Source organism: Microtus oregoni, unplaced genomic scaffold (genome assembly GCF_018167655.1).
Source record: "Microtus oregoni isolate MIOR12 unplaced genomic scaffold, Mior012 000079F_ref0000094, whole genome shotgun sequence".
NCBI classification, from domain to species: domain Eukaryota; kingdom Metazoa; phylum Chordata; class Mammalia; order Rodentia; family Cricetidae; genus Microtus; species Microtus oregoni.
The window spans coordinates 5,435,310-5,459,643 of NW_024544537.1; positions in this window are offsets into that span (position 1 = coordinate 5,435,310).

The window sequence follows — 24,334 nt, forward strand, 5'->3', positions numbered from 1 at the left end:
CTCTTCTTGGAAGTTCTGGTAGAATTCTGCATTTAAAACATCTGGTCCTGGGCTTTTTTTGGTTGGAAGGTTTTTGATGACAGCTTCTATTTCCTCACAACTTATAGGTCTATTTAAATTGTTCACCTGGTCTTGATTTAATTTTGTATATGGTACTTATCTAAAAACACATCCATTTCTTTTGCATTTTCCAATTTTGTGGCATGCAGCCTTTTGTAGTAAGACCTAATGATTCTCTGAATTTCCTCAGTGTCTGTTGTTATGTCCCCTGTTTCATTTTTGATCTTGTTAATTTTGGTGTTCTCTCTCTGCCTTTTGATTAGTTTGGATAGGGATTTGTCAATCTTGTTGATACTCTCAAAGAACCAGCCCTTTGTTTCTTTGATTCTTTGCATTGTTTTCTGTGTTTCTATTTTGTTGATTTCAGCCCTCAGTTTGATTATTTCTGGTCTTCTGCTCCTCTTGGGTGAGTCTGCTTCTTTTATTTTCCTAGAGCTTTCAGGTGTACTCTCAAGTCTCTAATGTGAGCTTTCTTCATTTTCTTTATGTGGGCACTTAGTACTATGAACTTTCCTCTTAGTACTGTTTTCATAGTGTTCCATAGGTTTGGGTATGTTGTGCCTTTATTTTCATTGAATTCAAGGAAGACTAATTTCTTTCTTTATTTCTTCCTTGACTCAGGGGTGGTTCAGTAGTCGATGGTTCAGTCCATGAGTTTGGAGGTTTTCTGGGTGTAGAATTATTGTTGCATTCTAACTTTATTCCATGGTGATCCTATAAAAAAACTGGTTGTTACTACAATTTTTGTATCTGTGGATATTTGATCACCAAGTATGTGATCAATATTTGAGCAGTTCCCATGGGATGCTGAGAGGAAGGTATATTTTTTTCTATTTGTGTGGAATGTTCTATAGATGTCTGATAATTCCATTTGATTCATTACATTTGTTAGTTCTCTTATTTCTCTGTCAAGTTTCTGTCTGGTTGACCAGTCCATTGGTGAGAAAGGAGTGTTGAAATCTCCTACTATTAGTGTATGGGGTTTGATGTGTGCTTTGAGTTTTAGTAATGTTTCTTGTACATATGTTGGTGCTTTTATATTAGGGGTATAGATATTCATGATTAAGACTTCATTCTGATGAACTGTTCCTGTTATTTGTATATAGTGTCCTTCTCCATCTCTTCTGATTGATTTTAGTTTACAATCAATTGTGTTAGCTATTAGTATAGCTACACTCGTTTATTTCTTAGGTCCATTTTCCCAACCCTTTACACTGAGGTAGTGTTTGTCTTTGAAGTTGAAGTGTGTTTCATGTAAACAGCAGAATGTTGGATCCTGTTTTCGTATCCATTCTCTTAACTAGTGCCTTTTTATAGGTGAATTGAGTCAATTGATATTAAGTGATATTAATGACCAGTGGCTGTTAACTCTGGTTATTTTTTTGGTGGTAGTATTTGTGTGTTTCTCTTCTTTGAGTTGTGCTGGTGGAGGGTTGTCAGATGTCTGTGTTATTATGGCTGTTGTGGGCTTTTGGGGGTGGTGATTTTCCTTCTAGTACTTTTTATAAGGCTAGGTTTGTGTGTACATTTTTTTAAATCTGTTTTTGTCCAAGAATTTCTTGTTTTCTCCATCAATGGTGAAAGAAAACTTTGCTGAGTATAGTAGTCTGGGTTTGTATTCATGATCTCTTAGTGTCTGCAGCACATCTATTCAAGACTATCTGGATTTCATGGTTTCCATAAAGAAGTCAGGTGTAATTCTGATGGGTTTACTTTTATATGTTACTTGACCCTTTTCCTTTGAAGCTCTTAATATTCTTCCTTTATTTTGTGTGTTTTGTGTTTTGATTATTGTATGTATGGCATGGGGATTTTGTTTAAGACAGTCTATTTGGTGTTCTGTATGCTTCTTGTACCATCATAGGAATATCCTTCTTTAGATTGGGAAAGTTTTCTTATATAATTTTGTTGAATATATTTACTGGGCCTTTGCACTGTAATTCTTCTGCTTCTTCTACTCCTATTATTCTTAGGTTTGGTATTTTCATGGTGTCCCAAATTTCCTGGATATTTTGTGTTAAGAATTTGTTGGATTTGCTGTTTTCTTTGATCAATAGGTTTATTTCCTCTATGGTATCTTCAGCGCCTGAGAGTCTTTCTTCAATCTCTTGTATTCTGTTCATTATGCTTTTGTCTGTAGTTACTGTTCATTTATCCAGATTTTCCCTATCCAGCCATCCCTCGGTTTGTTTTTTCTTTATTGCCTTCATTTCGGTCTTCAAATCTTGAACTGTTTTCTTTACCTGTCTGATTGCTTTTTCTTGGTTTTCTTGGGTATCTTTGAGGGATTTATTAATTTCTTCTAACTTCTGTTTGTCTTCTCTTCCATTTCTTTAAAGGAGTTTTTCACATCCTGTTTAAGGGCCTCTATTATTTTCATAAATGTTATGTTTAAAGTCAATTTCTTCTTCTGGATTATGGTGTTCAAGTTTTCATGTTGAGTGTTCACTGGATTCTGGTGTTGTCATGTTGCTTTTCAGGTTGTTGGAGGAATTGAATTCTTCCTTTGGTACCTGCCCATCTCTTTCTTCAAATGTGGTCAGGAATTTTTTGGCATCTTGGTGCAATCTTTGCTGTGACTGACTGTCATTTGGGGAATTTTTTTGGTCTGCCCTCTCTTAAGACCCCTCAGAACTGGAGCTGGCTTTCAGATCCCCTCTGCCCTGAAGCAGGCTTTGGTGGTGAATCTAAGGACCCTGCAGATGGAAAGAAGTGCTTGGGGGCAAGATGGGATGGGTAACTAGAGAAAACCAGTAGCCAGAGAGACACCCCACTGAATGGCCAGAAACATTTAAGGAAATGGAGGGGACCTGTACTCCATTACTGGAATTGTCCAGTCAGACAGGCACACACCTACCCTCCTTGATGGATCTCCTCAGTGCAATGGCAGGGACTCTTATTGGGCCATGGACCTCACAGCTAAAAGGGCAGGCTTGTGGGGTCGGGGTCATATGGCACAAAGAAACCCCTGCAGCAGGAGCTGAAGTGGGCCTGTTCTCCGTTTCTGGGAACTTCATGCTGGGTGGACACATACTTACTCCTCTCCAGGTTTTTTTAAAAATATGATCTAATGATTCTCTGGATTTTCTCAGTATCTGTTATCATGTTCCCTCATGACTTCTGATTTTGTTAATTTGGATATTCTCTCTCTTTGGAAAATATAAGCAATTAATAGAAGAGAAATAAATGATCAATGATAAAAAAGAAAAGAAAAGGCTACCTTTGCCCAGAGACTAGAATTCCCCTGAAGGAATGGGAAGTTATGGTCTCTCCTCCCTTCCCTCTCTAAACAAGAACACTTTTTTTTTGTAATGTGGTTACCCTTGTGTTTGGGGAATAAATGTTCAGGATTGAGACTTCATCTTTATGGATTTTTTCCTGTGATGAATATGAAATGTACTTTTCCATCTCTTTTTATTGCCTTTAACTTGAAGTCTACTTTGCTAAATATTAAGATAGTTACATCAGCTTGCTCCTTCAGTCTGAAAAAGCATGGGATTGGAAAATATATTCCAAACCCTCTACTCTGAGGAAAGGTTTGTCTTTGAGGTTTAGATTTTTTTTTTGTATGCAGTAGAAGGATGGATCCTGTTTTCATTTCCATTCTATTATCCTGTTTCTTTTTGTAGGCAAGTTGAGTCCATTAATCCTAGGGGATATTGATAATCACTGATTGTTAATTCCTGTTATTTAGAATAGTAGTGTGTTTCCCTTCTTTAGAATTTGCTAGAGTGGGATTATCTATTGCCTGTGCTTTCATGGGTACAGCTGACTTCCTTGGGTTAAGGTTTTCCTTCTAGTATTTTCTGTATTGCTGGATTTTCAGATAAATGTTGCTTAAATCTGGTTTAGTCATGGAATATCTTGTTTTACCCATCTATGGTGATTCAAAGTTTTGCTAGTTCTAGTAGTCTGTGTTGGCATCCGTGGCCTCTTAGTTTTTGCTTAACATCTGCTCATTATCTTCCAGATTCCTGAGTCTCCTTTCAGTAGTCAGGTATAATTGTGATGGTTCTGCCTTTATATGTTACATTACCTTTTTCCTTTGCAGCTCTAAATATTCTTTTTCAATTCTGTATATTTTGTGTTTTGATTATTATATGACATGGGGACTATTCTATATCCATTCTATTTGATGTTCTGTAAACTTCTTGCAACTTCATAGGCATTTCCTTCTTTATCTTATGAAAGTTTCTTCTGTGAATTTGTTGAAAATATTTGCTGTGCCTTTTATTTGGTATTCTTCTATCCCTATTATCCTTTGCTTTCATCTTTTCATGGTGTACCAGATTTCCTGAACATTATGTGTTATTACTTTGTTGACTTTTATGTTTTCTTTGACCAGTGAATCTTTTTCCTCTATAATATCTTCAAAACCTGAGGTTATCTCTTTCATATCTTATATTCTATTGGCTATTCTTGAATCTGTAGTTTTTGTTCATTTACCCAGATTTTCCATTTCCAGATTTCCCACAGTTTTTGTTTTCTTTATTGCCTCTATTTCAATTTTCACATCTTTAAATGTTTCTTTTGCCTGTTTTATTTTTTTTCTTGGCTTTCTTTAAGAGATATATTGATTTCTTCCATTTTTGTCTTTTCCTCCATTTCTTTAAGGGAGTTTTTCATTTTCTCTTTAAGCATCTCTACTTTCTTCATAAAGTGATTTACAATGTAATTCTCTTCTACTTCTTTGGTTTTGGAATATTCAGGATTTCCTGTAGTAGGACCACTAGGTTCTGGTGATGCCATATTGCTCTTTAGGTTGTTGAATGTATTCTGCATTAGCATCTATCCACCTCTTCCTCCAATTTGTACAAACAGTATCTTTGCCTCTTTGTCCAACCATTAAAGTTGGTGTCTATATCTCAGAATCCTTTCTTGTTCTTATTGGTGCAGTCACTCTCTATGTCTCAGGGAGCTGCTGAGGTAGTAGGGGTGAATAGGTTTGGGGTCAGGGTAGGACTTGTAGGTAACAGGGTCCCTTGGTGGGATTGGAGAAGTCTGTCTGCAGGAGGCTTACTGCTGACCTACTAGTATGTCTGAGATGGGTGGGGAGGGGCCTGAGGTTTTGCTCCAGGGCCTAGGGACTAGAGACTGGACTGCCTAGCCTAGAGGATGGATGTTCATTCACCCCCGGATCTGGTCTGTTCAGTCCCTGTCTGCCTAAGAATATTTTAACATTAACATTTTCTTTGACAGATGAATCTATTTCTGCTACCATATCTTCAATACCCACAATTTATTCCTCCATCTTTTGTATTCTATAATTCCTGTTCACTTTCCCAGATTTTATATTTCCAGAAATTCCTTAGTCTGTGTTTTCTTTATTGCTTCTATTTCCATTTTCAGGTCTTGAAATCATTCTTAACCTCTTTGTTTAAGTTGGCTTTCTTGGCATTCTTTAAGGGATACATTTATGTACAACATGTTTTGTCTTTCACTCAATTTATTTAAGAAATTTTTTTTCTTTTCCTCTTTAAAGACCACTATCATATTCATAAAGTTACTTTTTGAAGTAATTATCTTATGCTTCATCTACGTTGAATTCTTCAGGCCTTGCTGTCTTAACATAGCTAGGTTCTGTGGTACCATATTTCCCATTCTTATTATTGATTGTGTTATCACACTGCTGTTTTTGCATCTGGGTTTGGGATGATTATAGGTCTAGGTATGTATTCCTGCATTTGTCTATTTTTGATGGGCACTGTGTTCCTTGGCTTTTGTTTTCTCTCTGGTCTTCTCTCTTAAATGGTCAAGGGTTCTGGTGAACAGTGAGTGTGTCTTCATGTCTAGTAGAGTATCTCCACTGGAGTTTCTGAGGCCAGGAAATCCTCTAGAGTTGTCAGTGCTATCATTGCTTCTGCAGTTCTAAGTTCCTATGTGACTTCTTGGATTCCTAGTTGGTTGGTAGCATTCAAGTTAGCAGAAGTTTCCTGCCAGGACTAGTGTCTCTAGATCCAGCATTACATCAGGCAAAGCTGAAGAGTTTTTTTCCAAAATACGGGCCAGAATATAAGTTCTATGGGAAGGTATGCATTCTGGGGTTGTGGGTGGGATTTAAGTCATTTTAGTGTGCTGTGTGCATGGTCTTACCTATAATCCCTAGATCCAGCCTGGTCTCTGGAGAGGCTGAAGTCTTTTTTGAAAGTTATAGGCAGGAATATAGCATTAAGGGGGTGCAGTCAGATGTTTGCTAGGCTTTACAGAATGATAGTGGGGAGTGGGCAGTACCTTACTTGGAGTCCCTAGGAACACCTTGGCCTCCAGGAAAGCTGCTGGAGCTGAGCCTTGATTCACTATTATAAGAATCAACATAGAGAAGACAAATAACAAAAGACATAGAAAAAAATCAGAAAAAATCATATATATCTTATTCTGTGAGGCAACTTTTTCTGGTTCTACACTGCTTTTGTGAAGAGTATCTTAAGCGTAGTATGAAATATAGACATTGGTCAGCTCATGAAATAAGTATGGTGAATAATAATACCAATATTTGTGTTTTTTTATTGAGAAAAGGAAAAAAAAACAAGTTTCCTCCTCCTCCCAGCCTCCCATTTTCCTTCCGCTCCTCCCACCCTTCTCCTTCTCCTCCCAGCCTTCTCCACCTCCCCCACTGATCTCCCCCTCCCTCTCCAGTCAAAAGAGCAGTCAGGGTTCCCTGCCCTGTGGAAAGTCCAAGGTCCTCCCACCTCCGTCCATATCTAGGAAGGTGAATATACAAACTGGCTAGGCTCCCACAAAGCCAGCACATTAAGTAGGATCAAAACCCCGTGCCATTGTACTTGGCTTCTCATCATCCCTCATTGTTCAATACGTTCAGAGAGTCCAGATTTATCCCATGCTTTTTCAGTCACAGTCCAGCTGGCCTTGGTGAGCTCCCAATAGATCAGCCCCACTGTCTCAGTGGGTGGGTTCACCCCTCGTGGTCCCGACATCCTTGCTCATGATCTCCCTCCTTCTGCTCCTCATTGGGACCTTGGGAGCTCAGTCCAGTGCTCCAGTGTGGGTCTCTGTCTCTATCTCCATCCATCACCAGATGAAGGTTCTATGGTGATATGCAAGATATTCTTCAGTATTGCTATAGGATAGGGTCATTTCAGGTTCCCTATCCTCAGCTGCCCAAGGAACTAACTGGGGACATCGCCTTGGGCTCCTGGGAGCCACTCTAGGTTCAAGTCTCTTGCCAACCCTAAGGTGGCTCCCTTAACTAAGAATTGTGCTTCTGTGCTCCCCTAATCAACCGTCCTTTATCAAAATCCTCCTGTTTCCCCAAGTTCCCCCCTCCTCCCCTTCTCATTTTTCTCTCTCCATCTCCCCTTACCCCCATCCCACCCCAACCCCAAGATCCCAATTTTCTCCCCGGCAATTTTATCTACTTCCCATAGCCAAGAGGATAACTATATGTTTTTCCTTGAGTTAACCTTCTTGCTTAGCTTCTTTAGGATAACCAATTATAGACTCTGTGACCCTTATTTATGTCTAGAAACCAATTATGAGTGAGTACATCCCATGTTCATCTCTTTGGGTCTGGGTTACCACACTCAGGATAGTGGTTTCTATTTCCATCCATTTGCATGCAAAATTCGAGAAGTCATTGTTTTTTACTGCAGCATAGTACTTTAAGGTGTATATATTCCACACTTTCTTCATCCATTCTTCCATTGAAGGGCATCTAGGTTGTTTCCAGGTTCTGGCTATTACAAATAATACTGCTATGAACATAGTTGAACAAATGCTCTTGTCATATGATAGGGCATCTCTTGGGTATATTCCCAGGAGTGGTATTGCTGGGTCCAGGGGTAGGTTGATCCAGAATTTCCTGAGAAACCAAAACACTGATTTCCGAAGTGCTTGCACAAGATTGCATTCCCACCAGCAATGGATGAGGGTACCCCTTCCTCCACAGCCTCTCCAGCAAAGGCTATCATTGGAGTTTTTGATTTTAGCCATTCTGAAAGGTGTAAGATGATATCTCAAAGTTGTTTTGATTTGCATTTCCCTGATTGCTAAGGAGGTTGAGCATGACCTTAAGTGTCTTTTGGCCATTTGAACTTCTTCTGTTGAGAAATCTCTGTTCAGTTCAGTGCCCCATTTTTTAATTGGGTTAATTAGCATTTTAAAGTCTAGTTTCCTGAGTTCTCTTTTTTTTTGTTTTTTTGTTTTTTTATTTTATTTTTATTTTTTAAATTTATTTATTTATTAAGGATTTCTGCCTCGTCCCCACAACCGCTTCCCATTTCCCTCCCCCTCCCCCGATCAAGTCCCCCTCCCTCATCTGCTCGAAGAGCAATCAGGGTTCCCTGACCTGTGAGAAGCCCAAGGACTGCCCACCTCTATCCAGGTCTCGTAAGGTGAGCATTCAAACTGCCTAGGCTCCCACAAAGCCAGTACATGCAGTAGGATCAAAAACCCACTGCAATTGTTCTTGAATTCTCAGTATTCCTCATTGTCCGCTATGTTCAGCTAGTCCGGATTTATCCCATGCTTTTTCAGACCTAGGCCAGCTGACCTTGGTGAGATCCCAATAGAACATCCCCATTGTCTTAATGTGTGGGTGCACCCCTCGTGGTCCTGAGTTCCTTGCTCTTCCTCCTATATATTTTTGAGATCAGACCTTTGAATGTTGCGGGGTTGGTGAAGATCTTCTCCCAGTCAGTGGGTTGCCTTTTTGTCCTAGTGACAGTGTACTTTGCTTTACAAAACTTCTCAGTTTTAGTAGGTCTCATTTGTTCAATGTTGCCCTTAATGCTTGTGCTGCTGGGGTAATACATAGGAAGCGATCTCATGTGCCCATCTGTTGTAGGGTACTTCCCACTTTCTCTTCTATCAGGTTCAGTGTGTTCAGACTGATATTGACGTCTTTAATCCATTTGGACTTGAGTTTTGTGCATGGTGATAGATATGGGTCTATTTTCATTCTTCTACAGGTTGACATCCAGTTATGCCAGCACCATTTGTTGAAGATGCTTTCTTTCTTCAATTGTATACTTTTAGCTCCTTTATCAAAAATGAGGTGATCATAGGTTTGTGGGTTAAAATCCGGGTCTTCTATGTGATTCCATTGGTCGACTTCTCTGTTTTTATGCCAGTACCACACTGTTTTCATCACTGTAGCTCTGTAATAGAGTTTGAAGTCAGGGATGGTAACGCCTCCAGAAGATCCTTTATTGTATAGGATGGTTTTTGCTATCCTGGGTTTTTTTGTTTTTCCATATAAAGTTGATTATTGTCCTCTCCAGATCTGTGAAGAATTTTGATGGGACCTTGATGGGGATTGCATTGAATCTATAAATTGCCTTTGGTAGAAATGCCATGTTTACTATGTTGATCCTCCCAATCCAAGAGCAAGGGAGGTCCTTCCATGTTCTGGTATCCTCTTCAATTTCTTTCTTCAATGCCTTAAAGTTTTTATCAAATTGATCTTTCACTTCCTTGGTTAGAGTTACCCTAAGATATTTATGCTGTTTGTGGCTATCGTGAAAGGTGAAGCTTCTCTGATTTCCCTCTCTCCTTCCATATCCTTTGTGTATAAGAGGGCGCCTGATTTTTTGGAGTTGATCTTGTATCCTGCCACATTACTAAAGCTGTTTATCAGCTGTAAATGTTCTTTGGTGGAGTTTTGGGGGTCACTTATGTACACTATGATATCATCTGCAAATAACGAAAGTTTCACCTCTTCCTTTCCAATTCGAGTCCCCTTGATCCCCTTAGGTTGTCTTATTGCTATTGCTAGAACATCAAGCACTATATTGAAGAGGTATGGCGAGAGTGGACAGCCTTGTCATGTTCCTGAGTTTAGTGGGATGGCTTTGAGTTTCTCTCCGTTTAATTTGATGTTAGCTGTAGGCTTGCTGTATATAGCTTTTATTATATTTAGGTATGAACATTGTATCCCTAATCTCTCCAAGACTTTTATCTTAAAGGGATGTTGAATTTTGTCAAATGCTTTTTCAGCATGTAATGAAATGATCATATGTTTTTTTTTCTTTCAGTTTATTTATATAATGGACTACATTGATAAATTTTCGTATGTTGAACCAGCCCTGCATCTCTGGGATGAAGCCTACTTGATCATAATGGATAATTTTTCTAATATGTTCTTGAATTTGGTTTGCCAATATTTTTTGATGATTTTTGCATTGATGTTCATGAGTGAGATTGGCCTATAATTCTCTTTCCTCGTTGAGTCTTTGTGCAGTTTTTTTTTTTTATCAGAGTGACTGTAGCTTCATAAAAGGAATTTGGCAATGCCTCTTCTGTTTCTATATTGTGAAATACCTTAAGGAGTATACGTATAAGGTCTTCTTGGAAGTTCAGGTAGAATTCTGCATTGAATCCATGTGGTACTGGCCTTTTTTTGGTAGGGAGGTTTTTGATAGCCACTTCTAATTCTTCGCGACTAACAGGTCTATTTTAATTGTTCACCTGGTCCTAGTTTAACTTTGGTATATGGTATTTAGCTAAAAAAGTGTCCAGTTCCTTTACATTTTCCAGTTTTGTGGCATACAGGCTTTTGTAGTAAGATGTATTGTTTCTCTGAATTTCTTCTGTGTTTGTGGTTATGTCCCCCTTTTCATTTCTGATCTTATTAATTTGCAAATTCTCTCTCTGCCGTTTGATTAGTTTGGATAGGGGTTCATCAATCTTGTTGATTTTCTCCAAGAACCAGCTTTTTGTTTCATTGATTCTTTGTATTGTTTTCTGTGTTTCTATTTTGTTGATTTCAGCCCTCAGTTTGATTATTTCCAGTCTTCTACTCCTCCTAGGTGAGTCTGCTTCTTTTTTTTTTCTAGAGCTTTCAGGTGGGCTGTTAAGTCTCCAATGTGAGCTTTCTCTGTTTTCTTTAAGTGGGCACTTAGTGCTATGAACTTTCCTCTTAGGACTGCTTTCATAGTGTCCCATAAGTTTGAGTATGTTGTTTCTTTATTTTCATTGAATTCCAGGAAGACATTAATTTCTTTCTTTATTTCTTCCTTAATCCTGGTACGGTTCAGTAGATGACTGTTCAGTTTCCATGAATTTGTAGGCTTTCTGGAGGTAGCGTTGTTATTGAATTCTAACTCTAATCCATGATGATCTGATAAGACACAGGTGGTTACTAATATTTTTTTGTAACTGTGGATGTTTGCTTTGTTACCGACTATGTGGTCGATTTTCGAGAAGGTTCCATGAGATGCAGAGAAAAAGGTATATTTTTCCCTATTTGGGTGGAATGTTCTATAGATGTCTGTTCAGTCTATTTGCTTTATTACCTCCATTAATTCTCTTATTTCTCTGTTAGGTTTCTGTCTGATTGACCTGTCCATTGGTGAGAGAGGAGTGTTGAAGTCTCCTACTATTAGTGTGTGTGGTTTGATGGCAGCCTTGAGTTTTAGCAATGTTTCTTTTATGTATGTGGGTGCTTTTATATTAGGGGCATAGATATTCAGAATTGCGACTTCATCCTGATGAACTGTTCCTGTTATGAGTATAAAATGCCCCTCTCCATCTCTTCTGATTGATTTAAGTTTGAAGTCATCTTTGTTAGAATTAGTATGGCCACACCTGCTTGTTTCTTAGGTCCATTTGCTTGATAAGCCTTTTCCCAGCCCTTTACTCTGAGTAGGTGCCTGTCTTTGTGGTTGAGGTGTGTTTCTTGTAAACAGCAGAATGTTGGATCCTGTTTTCTTATCCAATCTCTTAGCCTGTGCCTTTTTATAGGTGAGTTGAGTCCATTGACATTAAGTGATATTAATGACCAGTGGTTGTTAACTCCGGTCACTTTTTTAGTCATAGAGTTTGTGTGTTTCCTCTCCTTGAGTTGGGTTGGTGAAGGGTCCCTAGATGTCTGAGTTATTGTGGTCATTGTTGGACTCCTTGGTTAGTGATTTTCCTTCTATTACTTTCTGTAAGGCTGGATTTGTGGCTACATATTGTTTAAATTCGTTTTTATCCTGGAAAATTTTATTTTCTCCATTTATAGTGAATGAAAGCTTGGCTGGGTATAGTAGTCTGGGCTTGCATCCATGGTCTCTCAGTTTCTGCAGTACATCTATCCAGGGCCTTCTGGCTTTCATGGTTTCCATGGAGAAGTCAGGTGTAAGTCTGATAGGTTTACCTTTATAAGTGACTTGGCATTTTTCCTTGCAGCTCTTAATATTTTTCCTTATTCTGAATGCTTTGTGTTTTGAATATTATATGGCGAGGGGATTTTTTTTTTGATTCAGCCTATTCAGTGTTCTGTATGCTTCTTGAACCTTCATAGGTATATCTTTCTTTAGGTTGAGAAAATTTTCTTCTATAATTTTATTAAATATATTTCGTGGACCATTGAGCTGCAATTTTCCTTCTTCTACTCCTATTATTCTTAGATTTGGTCTTTTTATTGTGTCCCAGATTTCCTGAATGTTTTGTGATGAGAGTTTGTTGGACTTGCTGTTTTCTTTGATCAGTGTGTTTATTTTCTCTATGGTATCTTCAGAATCTGAGATTCTTTCTTCTAACTCTTGTATTCTGTTGGTTATGCTTGTTTCTGTAGACTCTGTTTGTTTACTTAAATTTTCCATGTCCAGCTGTCCCTCTGTATATGTTTTCTTCTTTGCCTCCATTTCAGTTTTCAAGTCTTGAACTGTTTCCATTATCTGTTTGATTGTTTTTACTTGGTTTTATAGGGTATCATTCACTGATACCCTAGATGCCTACTGATGTACCTTCCCAGTGATCGCTCTCACCAGTGACGGCTCTCCTGGTGCCAAGATCAGATCTCCATGCCCAATGATGGCTCTTCCCAATGCTGGCTCTCCTGGCACCCAGATCAGGTCTCCGTGCTGGTTGGGCAGCTTGTAAACAAAGCTCCCACCTTGCTTGGTACAGTCAGGCTATTGAGACAAAGGAACTCCCGCCCACTTGGTTGCCCTGAAGATTTGGACCCAGTGCCCAGACAGGCTGGGCTGGGTGATGTTATGTGTACAAAGAGGGCAGGGGGGCCGAAGTGGGGAGGGCCCTGGATGCAAGCTGGGTGGGATAGGAAGAAAGAGGCAGTATGCAGGGAGTAAAGGCGCTGCAGAGAGCCCAAAAAGGATAGGGGCTTGAAGAACTTCTGAGTTCCCTGTCCCGGGCTGGTGCCGTGGTGTCAGAAACTTACCCCAATGTTGGCTCTCCTGGAGCCCAGAGATCCAATATTTGTTTTTTTGTTTTTTATTGACTTTTATTAAGCTCTTCATTATTCTCTGCTCCCCTCCCTGTCTCTCCCCTCCCCCTTCAACCCTACCCCAAAGTCTCCTGCTCCTAATTTACTCAGGAGATGTTGTTTTTTTCTACTTCCCATGTAAATTAGATCTATGTAAGTCTTTCTTGGTGTCCTCATTGTTGTCTAAGTTTTCTGTGATTGTGGTTTGTAGTCTGGTTTTCTTTGTTTTATGTTTGTACCAATATTTGGATAATGAGTAGTATATTAAACTATAGAAAGTAATCATTGTTTCAGTTTCATAGCTGTAATATTCTCATTATGTATTCATCAAATGTCCATGATATTAAGAGATGAATACTAAAAAAGTAGAAAAGTCATATTCAAGTTTATGAACGTGTCCTAGAAATTACTTTAGAAACCGAAACTTGACCATCACAAGGAATGAGATATAATTTGTAACTTTAATAAAACTCAGGGCTGAGTTTCTAAGAAGAATGCTATTTAAACCTGTCTGTAAGCAAAAGAAAGATCTTATAAATGTTTACCTCAGAACATAATGTTTCATACATAAAATTTCACATTACAAAGAACTTCAAAGTTAGATGTTTCATATGTTTTCCCAGAATAGAAAAGAATCTATGATGAACTGAGTAGACCAATTGTGTGGAAAATGGCAAAGATCACAGCAAAGAAAGATTATTGATGAAACAGATAATGAAGGTATTACTGAGGATAGTGTAGGCTCAATAGAAACATGGCATACCACTCTAAGGAAAATAAATATATCAATTGATGCTTTTAATTTGAGGAGGTGACATAAAATTTATGTTTCTGAAATTTTATTCAATCATATATATATACATATATTAGATACAAATTTGTAGGGCACTGAAATTATTGATAAGTGAATCTGCATTGGATTTAAATAGTGAACTGCACTTCTTTCATACTCAACATTCAATAAAATTGGGATTGAATGAGTAAGTGTTAATTCATTATTGATTGAATTTTTCAGTTCAACAGTGGTTTCAACTCTCTTATGAAATTATGGTATTGAAGAAACTGAAGGCCGAATCCCAGGTAAGAACACAGAGTAAAAATCTCATCTTTGCAATAACATGAAAGAAAATCATGAAATATATAATACAAGTGAGAATTCTATGAGGAAGTAAACAAGAATGGAAGAAAAATGGTAGTCATGACCAGGCCATTGCAAGTGGCACTAGTCAGGTCAGTGAAACCACAGGGAAATGCTGCTCTCTTTCTTGCATACACATGGGCAGTAAAAAAATAACAATTAGCTAATCATAGGCATTGTAGACATGAAAGGAGAATTTTAAAGCAGAGTGTATGTATTAGTTGATGTCAGTAGGAATCACCAGATATCATTGTAGATCCTCATCTTCTCCACATATCAATACCTTTAGTAACTCCAGGAAAAGCCCATGATGCAATGCAGTACCATCAGGACCAGGGGGCAATGTGATTTGTTCAAACAGAGATACTGCTTTTTTTATTATTTTTTTTATTGAAGAAAAAAAAATTTCCGCCTCCTCCCAACCTCCTATTTCCCTCCTCCTCCTCCCACTCCTCTCCCCCTCCCCCCACTCCTTTCCTCCTCCCTCTCCAGTCTGAAGAGCAGTCAGGGTTCCCTGCCCTGTGGAAAGTCCAAAGTCCCCCCCCCCTCCTTCCTGGTCTAAGAAGGTGAACATTCAAACTGGCTAGGCTCCCACAAAGCCAGAACATGAAGTAGGATCAAGACCCAGTGACATTGTCCTTGGCTTCTCAGCAGCCCTCCTTGTCCGCCATATTCAAAGAGTCTGGTTTTATCCCATGCTTTTTCAGTCACAGTCCAGCTGGCCTTGGTGAGTTCCCAATAGATCAGCCCCACTGTCTCCATTGGTGGGTGCACCCCTTGTAGTCCTGACTTCTTTGCTCATATTCTCCCTCCTTCTGCTCCTCGGGATCAACCTACCCCTGGACCCAGCAATGCCACTCTTGAAAATATACCCAAGATATGCCCGATCATATGACAAGGACATTTGTTCAACTATGTTCATAGCAGCATTATTTGTAATAGCCTGAACCTGGAAACAACCTAGATGTCCTTCAATGGAAGAATGGATGAAGAAAGTGTGGAATATATACACATTAGAGTACTACTCAGCAGTAAAAAACAATGACTTCTCGAATTCTGCATGCAAATGGATGGAAATAGAAAACACTATCCTGAGTGAGGTAACCCAGACCTGAAAAGATGAACATGGGATGTACTACTCATAATTGGGTTCTAGCCACATATAAAGGTCAGTGAGTCTATAATATGATATCCTAAAGAAGCTAAATAAGAAGGTGAACCCAAAGAAAAACATATAGCTATCCTCCTGGTTATGGGAAGTAGACAAGATTGCTGGGCAAAAATTGGGATCTTGGGGGTGGAGTGGGAAGGGGGTAATGGGAGATGGGGAGAGAAAGTGAGAAGGGGAGGATGGGGAGAACTTGTGGAAACGGGATGATTGGGATAAAGGAAGGTTGGATAGGAGAGCAGGGAAGCACATATCTTAATTAATGGAGCCATCTTAGGGTTGGCAAGAGACTTGGACCTAGAGGGGCTCCCAGGTGCCCAGGGCAATATCCCCAGTTAGTTCCTGGGGCAGCTGAGGATAGGGAACCTGAAATGACCCTATCCTATAGCCATACTGATGAATATCTTGCATATCACTATAGAAACTTCATCTGGCAATGGATGGAGATAGAGACAGAAACCCACACTGGAGCACTGGACTGAGCTCCCAATGTCCCAATGAGATACTTCTTTTTAAATAAATTTTGTTATTTACTTATTTGACATCCCAGCCACAGTTTCACCTCCTTCGTCTCCCCCGTCCCTCTCCTCAACCACCCTCTGTTTCTACCTCCAATCCATCCACTCCTCATTCATTTTTGTTTAGGACAGTGTTTGTCTTCCAAGAATATCATCAAACACGGCATATCAAGTTACAGTATGACTAAGCATGTCCCAATGTATTACTGCTGTACAAGGCAACCAAGCATGAAGAATGTAGTCCCAAAAGCTAGTAAAATAGTGAGAGACAGCCCCTATTCCTACTGGTAGAAACCCCACAAAAGTACCAAGGTACATACCTGTCATATAATATGCACAACGTCTAAGATGATTCCATGTGAGAGGCTCCTTGGTTGTTGACTCAGTCTCTGAGTACCTCTGAGCTCAGGTTTGTTGATACTTTGAGTTTTCTTATGTTGTCCTTGACCACTCTTGCTCCTACAATTCTTTCTGCCCCTTTCTGGGGATTCCCTGACCTCCACCTAATGTTTGGTTGTAGATCTGCATCTGTTTCCATAGACTAGGCAAAAGAAGATTCAAAGGGAGATGACCAGATACCCCATGGAAGGAGAAATAGAAGAGAATTCATAAGTGGCTTGTAGATGTTTGGGGTTGGAGATATGAGTGATTAGGTTGGGGAGAAATTGGAAAGGAGGGCATTTCAGGGTCAGATACAAAACTCTCACAAGGGAATCTCACAGGAATCTACAAGAATTATCAAAGCTAAGACTCTTGCAATATTGTTTATCTGGGATGAAGTAGCCAATGCCAGTTTACAGGCAAGACCTCAAGGGGAAAGGGTGGGAAACCAATATAACCATATAAACTTTGTGCTGTAGGCAATGACCTTTCCAAGACTACTGTTGTGGTCAGTGGGATCCTGCAGTAATAGCTTCCATAGTCCTTCCCCTAAGAGCCCACACTGGGGAAATTACTACAAATTAGCAGCTTAGAAGCAGAGTGGGTATCAAGGAAAAATTAAAAACTGTACTGTATAACTTAATTTTTAAAATTAATCATCACTTAGCAGAAATAATATATTGTATAGTGTGATTATATGGCTATTCTGCATGCTTATATATCCATTCTAACATTGCATAATGTCTATTTTCTTCATACACACAATTCATAATTTTTTATCCTTATTTTAACTTTTAACTAATGTTTAGCAAACTTTTAATATTTGCTAAAAAATAAAATGGAAAACAATCATTCTGATTGAGTAAATCAGGCCCATACAAACAAATCAAATATCATACAATTTATGTCATTTGTGCACATTAGTTTTAAATCTTCAGATAAATGTGTTTCATTTAGAATAGCCATCAAGGTCAGGAAATAACTAAGGAGCCAGGTGGAGCTTTCAAAGTGGGCTGATAGAGGGTGCTGATTTAAAGTACTAAAAGGGAATAGTGGAATAGGAAAGTTTAATTTGTGATTGAGCAATGGTGAGAGGGTAGAAGAGGGTATATGGAGAGGAATACATACTACTAAAGATGTTTCAAAGATGGCATGTGAAAAGCTACTATTCTAGAAACACACACACATGTTTGCATGCACACACATGGGTGAGTTAAACAATGACCCTACTAAATAACTTAGACCTCTTAAATTTTTAAAAAGTATATTGACAAAATGTGTTTTATTTTTTTGAGACAGGGTTTTTCTGTAGCTTTTGAACCTGTCCTGGAACTAGCTCTTGAAGACCAGGCTGGCCTTGAACTCACTGGGATCCACCTGCCTCTGCCTCCTGAGTGCTGGGATTAAAAGGCATGTGCCACCACCGCCCAGCTCAAAATGTGTTTTATAATTGTTGATCAGTAGGTCCACAGACACCCAAATAATACTTGCTATTGTCAACGCTTTTGATAACCTCAAATTTGATTGTAGGACCCTATTTTTTGTCGCCACCACATAATTGAGCCATAGATATGAAGCTGGTACTGACCTGGAAACTTTACCCTTATTATGTAGCTTTTATAGTGCAAAAGCATGCTATGCATGCTGTTGGAGGGGAAAAACCATCATCAATCTTATCCGGCTGTAAAACCTGTCAGCTATAGTAATGACTGGCTTTTCAAGACATTCTCACTAGTGCATAGACACCATGAGAGTAAACTATGACTTTTTGACTAGATTTAAGTCTCACACCACAGGATGAAATTTCTACCTGGCATTTTTATTTGACTAGAACCTACACAGAGATAAGTTACAGATACTTAGATCAGAACATACCACTATTATTCTGCTAAATGGACACAACATAAAACTAAATCCTAATGACTCCTTTTTATACCCATAGATGAGTGCATCTTTCAAATTTAATCGGTAAAAATTCTCTTTTCAGCATATGGCAGATAAGACAGACATTTCCAACTAGCCATGGTTCAAAAAATAAGAAATTGCCAAATTCCCAGCCCTTAAGGGAGCTTATAAAAATCAGCCCCTTCTCTCAAAGCACAGGTATCAGCTTTATTGATGTCTGAATCTTCTAATTCATGTCAGCATCTTCTTTTACTCAACTGATATCCGGTAACTGTCAGCAGAAAGCCTTCTTAGGCACCAGACATGTACATACTGTACATACATACATTTAGGCAAAAACACTTACACATAAGAAAATAACTTTAAAAATAGATTTCAATAGAATAAAATTAAATTTTTAATTAAATTTAAAATGTCAAAAAAGAGTTTGGAATGCAAATTCAATACAAAGAAAGACATACTGGAAAAAAAACTGAAATTTCACAAATGAAAAATGAAAAAAAGTCTAATTAAAACCTCAAAATAAATTTTTGGCAACATAATCAGTTACTGGGATTACCGGATTTTTCCAAGTAACATACCCCTTGCAAAGTCAATCTTGTTCCCATGTAAGCATACACATCTGAGAATATTTAGGCATCACAATTTATTTTTATTGGGAAGAAACACAAAAATTTTTGTTGATAGCAAAGGAGAGCTGATAGAAAAGTGATAGAAAAGTGTGTGTGTGTGTGTGTGTGTGTAATGATAAAATACAAGGCACAAAATTCTCATAGAGCTAGAAATTTTTATAGTTATATTTTACCAATTGGAAAATATCAAAGTAACAAATGAATTATTAGAGTTGTTTGACCTACCAAATTTAACTCAAGTTGAGTTAAAGAACTTGTACAGATCTATAACATGTAGTGAGGTTGAAGTATTAATTTTGAACAAAATCACTCAACTACAATGAATCCAAGTACAAATGGGTTAACTGCTGAATTCTACCAGTTCTTTAATGAAGAATTAATATCAGTGTTTCTTAAAATATTTCATGAAATGAAAAGAGATCACTAATATATACCTCCACAGCTAAAAATATCCTGTTATAAAATCCAGGCAAAGACTAATCACTTTGAAGAATATAAAAGCAGCAATTCCCAATAAAATAGTTGCAAACAGGATACAACAATATCTCAATAGAAATATTGACCCTGATCAGGTATGTTTCATTCTCGAGATGTAGGGATGGTTATACACACATAAATTAGTAAATGTTTCTTGAGGGCTCAGTCTCTGTTCAGATGGTGTTACTAGAAGACAGGGGGTATGAAAAGTAATAACACCTCCTGCAGCTGTTTGAGCACACCTGAGTCTCTGGAACACTAGACGGCTCATTTCTGGAACACTAGATGACTCATATGGAGTCCTAGCTAACAGGGGACCATCTAATTTGTCACCAAATGCCCAGGGTGTTGCCTACTTCCTTCCCTTTGTCTACAGACACACTACTTGGAAATACTATCCCCTGTACACCCTCACATAATGGGGGTTGTGTGCCATTCGAACTCAATGGACAGGAACTTGATATGACCTTAACTATTTGTATAATGCATACATTTATGGCAGTGAACAAACACTTTAAAAGAGGTCTGCACCTTGATACTGACCTCAGGAGTCTGCTTTTTTGGAATCATGTCATGATTCCATCTCCTTTATCTTCCCCACCAAACTGCCAATGAGAGGAAGGAAAGCCTTACTGTTATTAGTCTCATATATGAACCAAAGTATAGAAATCAAATCATATGGTAATTTTAGTACATGCAGAAAATGTCTTTGACAATATCCAGCACCTATTGATGACAAGCGTAGGAGAGACTAGGACTAAAGGGAATGCATTTCAATATAATAAAGGATACATACAACAAGCCTCTAGCTCACATCATACTAAATGTAAAAACACTTAAATCATTCCTACTAAAATGCGGAACAAGAAAACATTGTCCAAGCTCTTTAATCCTATTCATTTCAGTGATAGACATCTTAATTAAAACAATAAAACTTGAGAAGAAAATGAAAGAAATAAAAGAAAGTAAAATGTACATATTTGTAGATGTTATGATTCTACAAATAAGAAACATCAAAGAATCCAGGAGAAAATATGAGCTGCTAATTGGTAGGATATAAAATTACCATACAAACCTCAGTAGCCTACTAATGAGAAACATAGGGAAAAAGTCAGGAAATAAACACATTCATAACATTTTAAAATATATATCTTGGAATAAACTTAACTAAGGAATTAAGAAACCTCTACAATAAAACTTGGAGTCTGCTTTGTGGGAGCCTAGGCAGTTTGGATGCTCAACTTACTAGACCTGGATGGAGGTGGGGGGTTCCTTGGACTTCCCACAGGACAGGGAACCCTGATTGCTTTTCGGGCTGAGGGGGGGACTTAATTAGGGGAGGGGGAGGGAAATGGGAGGCGGTGGCTGGGAAGAGACAGAAATCTTTAATAAATAAATAAATTTAAAAAAAAGAAAAAAAAAACTTGGAGTCACTGAAAAAAGAAATTGAGGAAGATGCCAGAAGATGGAACTGCTTCCTGTGCTCATTCACCCACAGAATCAATAGTATGAAAATGGCTATATTAGCACAAGCAATAAATAGATGCAATACAGCAATTATTGAATTTCCATTGTGTTTCTTCTCAGAAATAGAAAAAAATCTTTAAACTCATATTCACGCACAAACGTAATCCTGAGAAAAAGGTACAATGACATAAATATCACCATACCTGTTTTCAAGGCAAAATGTAGAAAATAGCAGAATACAAGCACTAAAACAGATACGCAAGTCAACAGGATCAAATGGAAGATCCAAACATAAATCTATTCATCCCTAGCCATTTTGTTTATTTGAAAATGTGCCAAAAACATGCATTTTAGAAAAGAGAACATCATCAACAAATCATGCTTGGGAAATTGAATGTTTGCCTATAGAATAATTAAACATGTTCTGTATCTCTTAGTTCACAAAAAGTCACTCCAAAATCATCTAAGCTCTAAATGTATGACTTGAACCTCTAAACAGAATAAAGGGAAAATCTTGAGAAAATAGTTCCATATATTGGCCTATGCAATGTCTTTTGAAATGGGATGGTAGTATCTCAGAAATGAGTACAAAACACTGATCATTGTGATTTCTTCAAATTAAAGTGCTTCACGAGAAAAGAAAACAGAAAACAAGTGAAGAGACAGCTTACAGAATGAAACTCAACTTGTTACATATTTGATAGAGTATTAACATCTAGAGTGTGCAGAGAAAAATGAAAATAAAATCACAAATACAAAATCATTAAAATAAACAAGCAGATATTCCTCAAAAGATGGAGTAAAAATGATCCTTGAACATATGAAAAATTTCAACAGCACTAGCTATAAGGGAAATTCAAGTAAATAAAATTCTACATCAAGATTCTTACCCACCCCAATAAGAATGTCAATAAGAAACAAATTAAAATAAACACTATCAAGGATGAGAACACAAGGTATCACTTATTTACAACTGATGAGAATGTAAACTTCTCCTATGGAAATCAGAAGTGGGGTTACTAAAATCATAGATTTATCTCATAACCCAACTATACTTCTCATGTGTATCTGCTCCAAATATTACAACTAATTACACTACAGTGACACTTGCATATTAATATTTGTTACAGCACTATTCACATTAGTTAAATTATGAAACCAATGTAGATGTCCATCAACATATAAATCAATAAAGCTGTTGTATGTTCTGAACTGCTATGCAGGCAGTCATGCTGATTGGTTTCATAAATGTTCCCATATAAATTCAATTGCTTTCTAGGTGACATAACAATCAGAACTCATCTTCTTTCTAATTGGAAAGGAAAAATGATTCCTGTTTATGTGTACTATTTTAAATCCCACAAAACCTGTCATCAGGTGGCAATAGAAGAACTGACAATTGCCTTCCTTACCCCAAGTACACTCAGTACACTGATATCCCCAGAAAAGCATGAACAAAAAACTTATGTATGGTGTCGTTCTGATATACTTGATTGTGTTTAAAATATATAAAACTGGAATTGTAGTTATTTCCAACATACGTGTATTTTTTAGTCCTATGACAGAAAATGCTATAATTTAGTTTGTATTACTTCTGGACAATTTTGTCCCTGATCATCAGCTTTGAGCTCCTGGCAAGCGTTTGTTGAAGAAGATAAGACAATATCTGTTATATTGAAACAATGTGTTTGTGCCCAGCATACATTAACTTGTTTTGCCTTGATTATGATCTAGTTTTCATGGGTAAAGAATTTCCTGAAAAAATAAGACTAATATTACAAAGTAACTTTTCTTTATTTTTTTTTCTATATTGCATATTTCAAAATCCATGAGGGGTGCACCCAACCACTGAAACAGTGGAGCTGATCTATTGGGAGCTCACCAAGGCCAGCTGGACTGGGACTGAAAAAGCATGGGATAAAACTGGACTCTCTGAACATGGCGAACAATGAGGGCTGATGAGAAGCAAAGGACAATGGCACAGGGTTTTGATCCTGCTTAATGTGCTGGCTTTGTGGGAGCATAGCCAGTTTGGATGTTCACCTTCCTAGATATGGACGGAGGGGGGAGGACCTAGGACTTACCACAGGGCAGAAAACCCTGATGGCTCTTTGGACTGGAGAGGGAGGGGGAAAAGAGTGGGGGGAGGGGGAGAAGGGTGGGAGGAGGGGGAGAGAAATGGGAGGCTGGGAGGAGGTAGAAACTTGTTTTTGTTTTTGTTTTTTTTTTCTCCTTTTCTCAATAAAAAAAAACAAACTTCTAAATCTTTTGAATTTCAAGCTTTCAGTAAAGTCTCCTAAATGATATATTTTATGTAATATTTAATGCATGCAATGTTTATAGGTAATACAAAACTATATAAATACATATGAAACTTCAAATCCTATTTTAGCAATGTATGAGACAAAAATCTACAGACTTCAAATTGCATATACTTTCTACTAAATATGAAGCCACACAGTAAGCAGATAATTATGAAAGCACAGAGCAGGAAGGCATAGAAGTTCTAAGACTAGTAAATCTCCCAACAGTATACTCATCAAATTATTGCCTCCTAAATGATAATATCTCCATTATGAACAAATCACTTAAATATAGTTAAGGCTGATTGTCTGAATTTCAATGTAGACGGAAAAGAGACAAATGTTTCATAAAGTATTCAAAAGGCCTAAGTAGTTGGTGGCAAAACAAATCAGTGAAAGAGAATTTTTGTGGCTTTATTTGTGGTTTAGTAGTTGATCACCTGTAAACACTTACAATTCTCAAGGGAAAAATCACTAGCAACAAGATATGCATTGTCTAGTCATGGTGCAAGAGAGATCTGTGAAGACAACTAGGAGATCTTGACAGGAGGACTATGACACCAACAGAAAAACTGACGATAAAAAAAATCACATTTCACAACACTCAGTGTAGCAGACAGCAGAGAGCCATAAACCTTGTAATTTGCAAAGTCTTAGTGCACCCTGCTTTCCCTAGATCATCTTCATATGAAAATCCATCATGTCAAAATTCAAGTAACAATACATTAGGTAGCCTTGCCAACACACAAGGGCACTACAGTATAAGATGAAAACAGTCAATATATATTCGTGTTGATAACAGAAAATTCATCTGGAATTGGATTCTACAAAGAATATGAAAATGATAACTTTGCAAAAGAATTAACAGAAAACTAACAAAAAATAAAGTCTTAAAGAAGTAATTATAGTCATGTAGGAGAACTGTAGAACACATGGAACAACTCATGAAAAGGTAACTACAAATAGGCAATGTTGGCCAGAAAACAGGAAGATATGCAGTTTGAAATAAACTGACTCACTGAATAAATAGAAAACCAAAATTCTAAATTGAAGACTAAGTCCAGAGTTGGTCTAACATGGAAGAACAATTAACACAGAATTCACAGCAAGAGTCAGT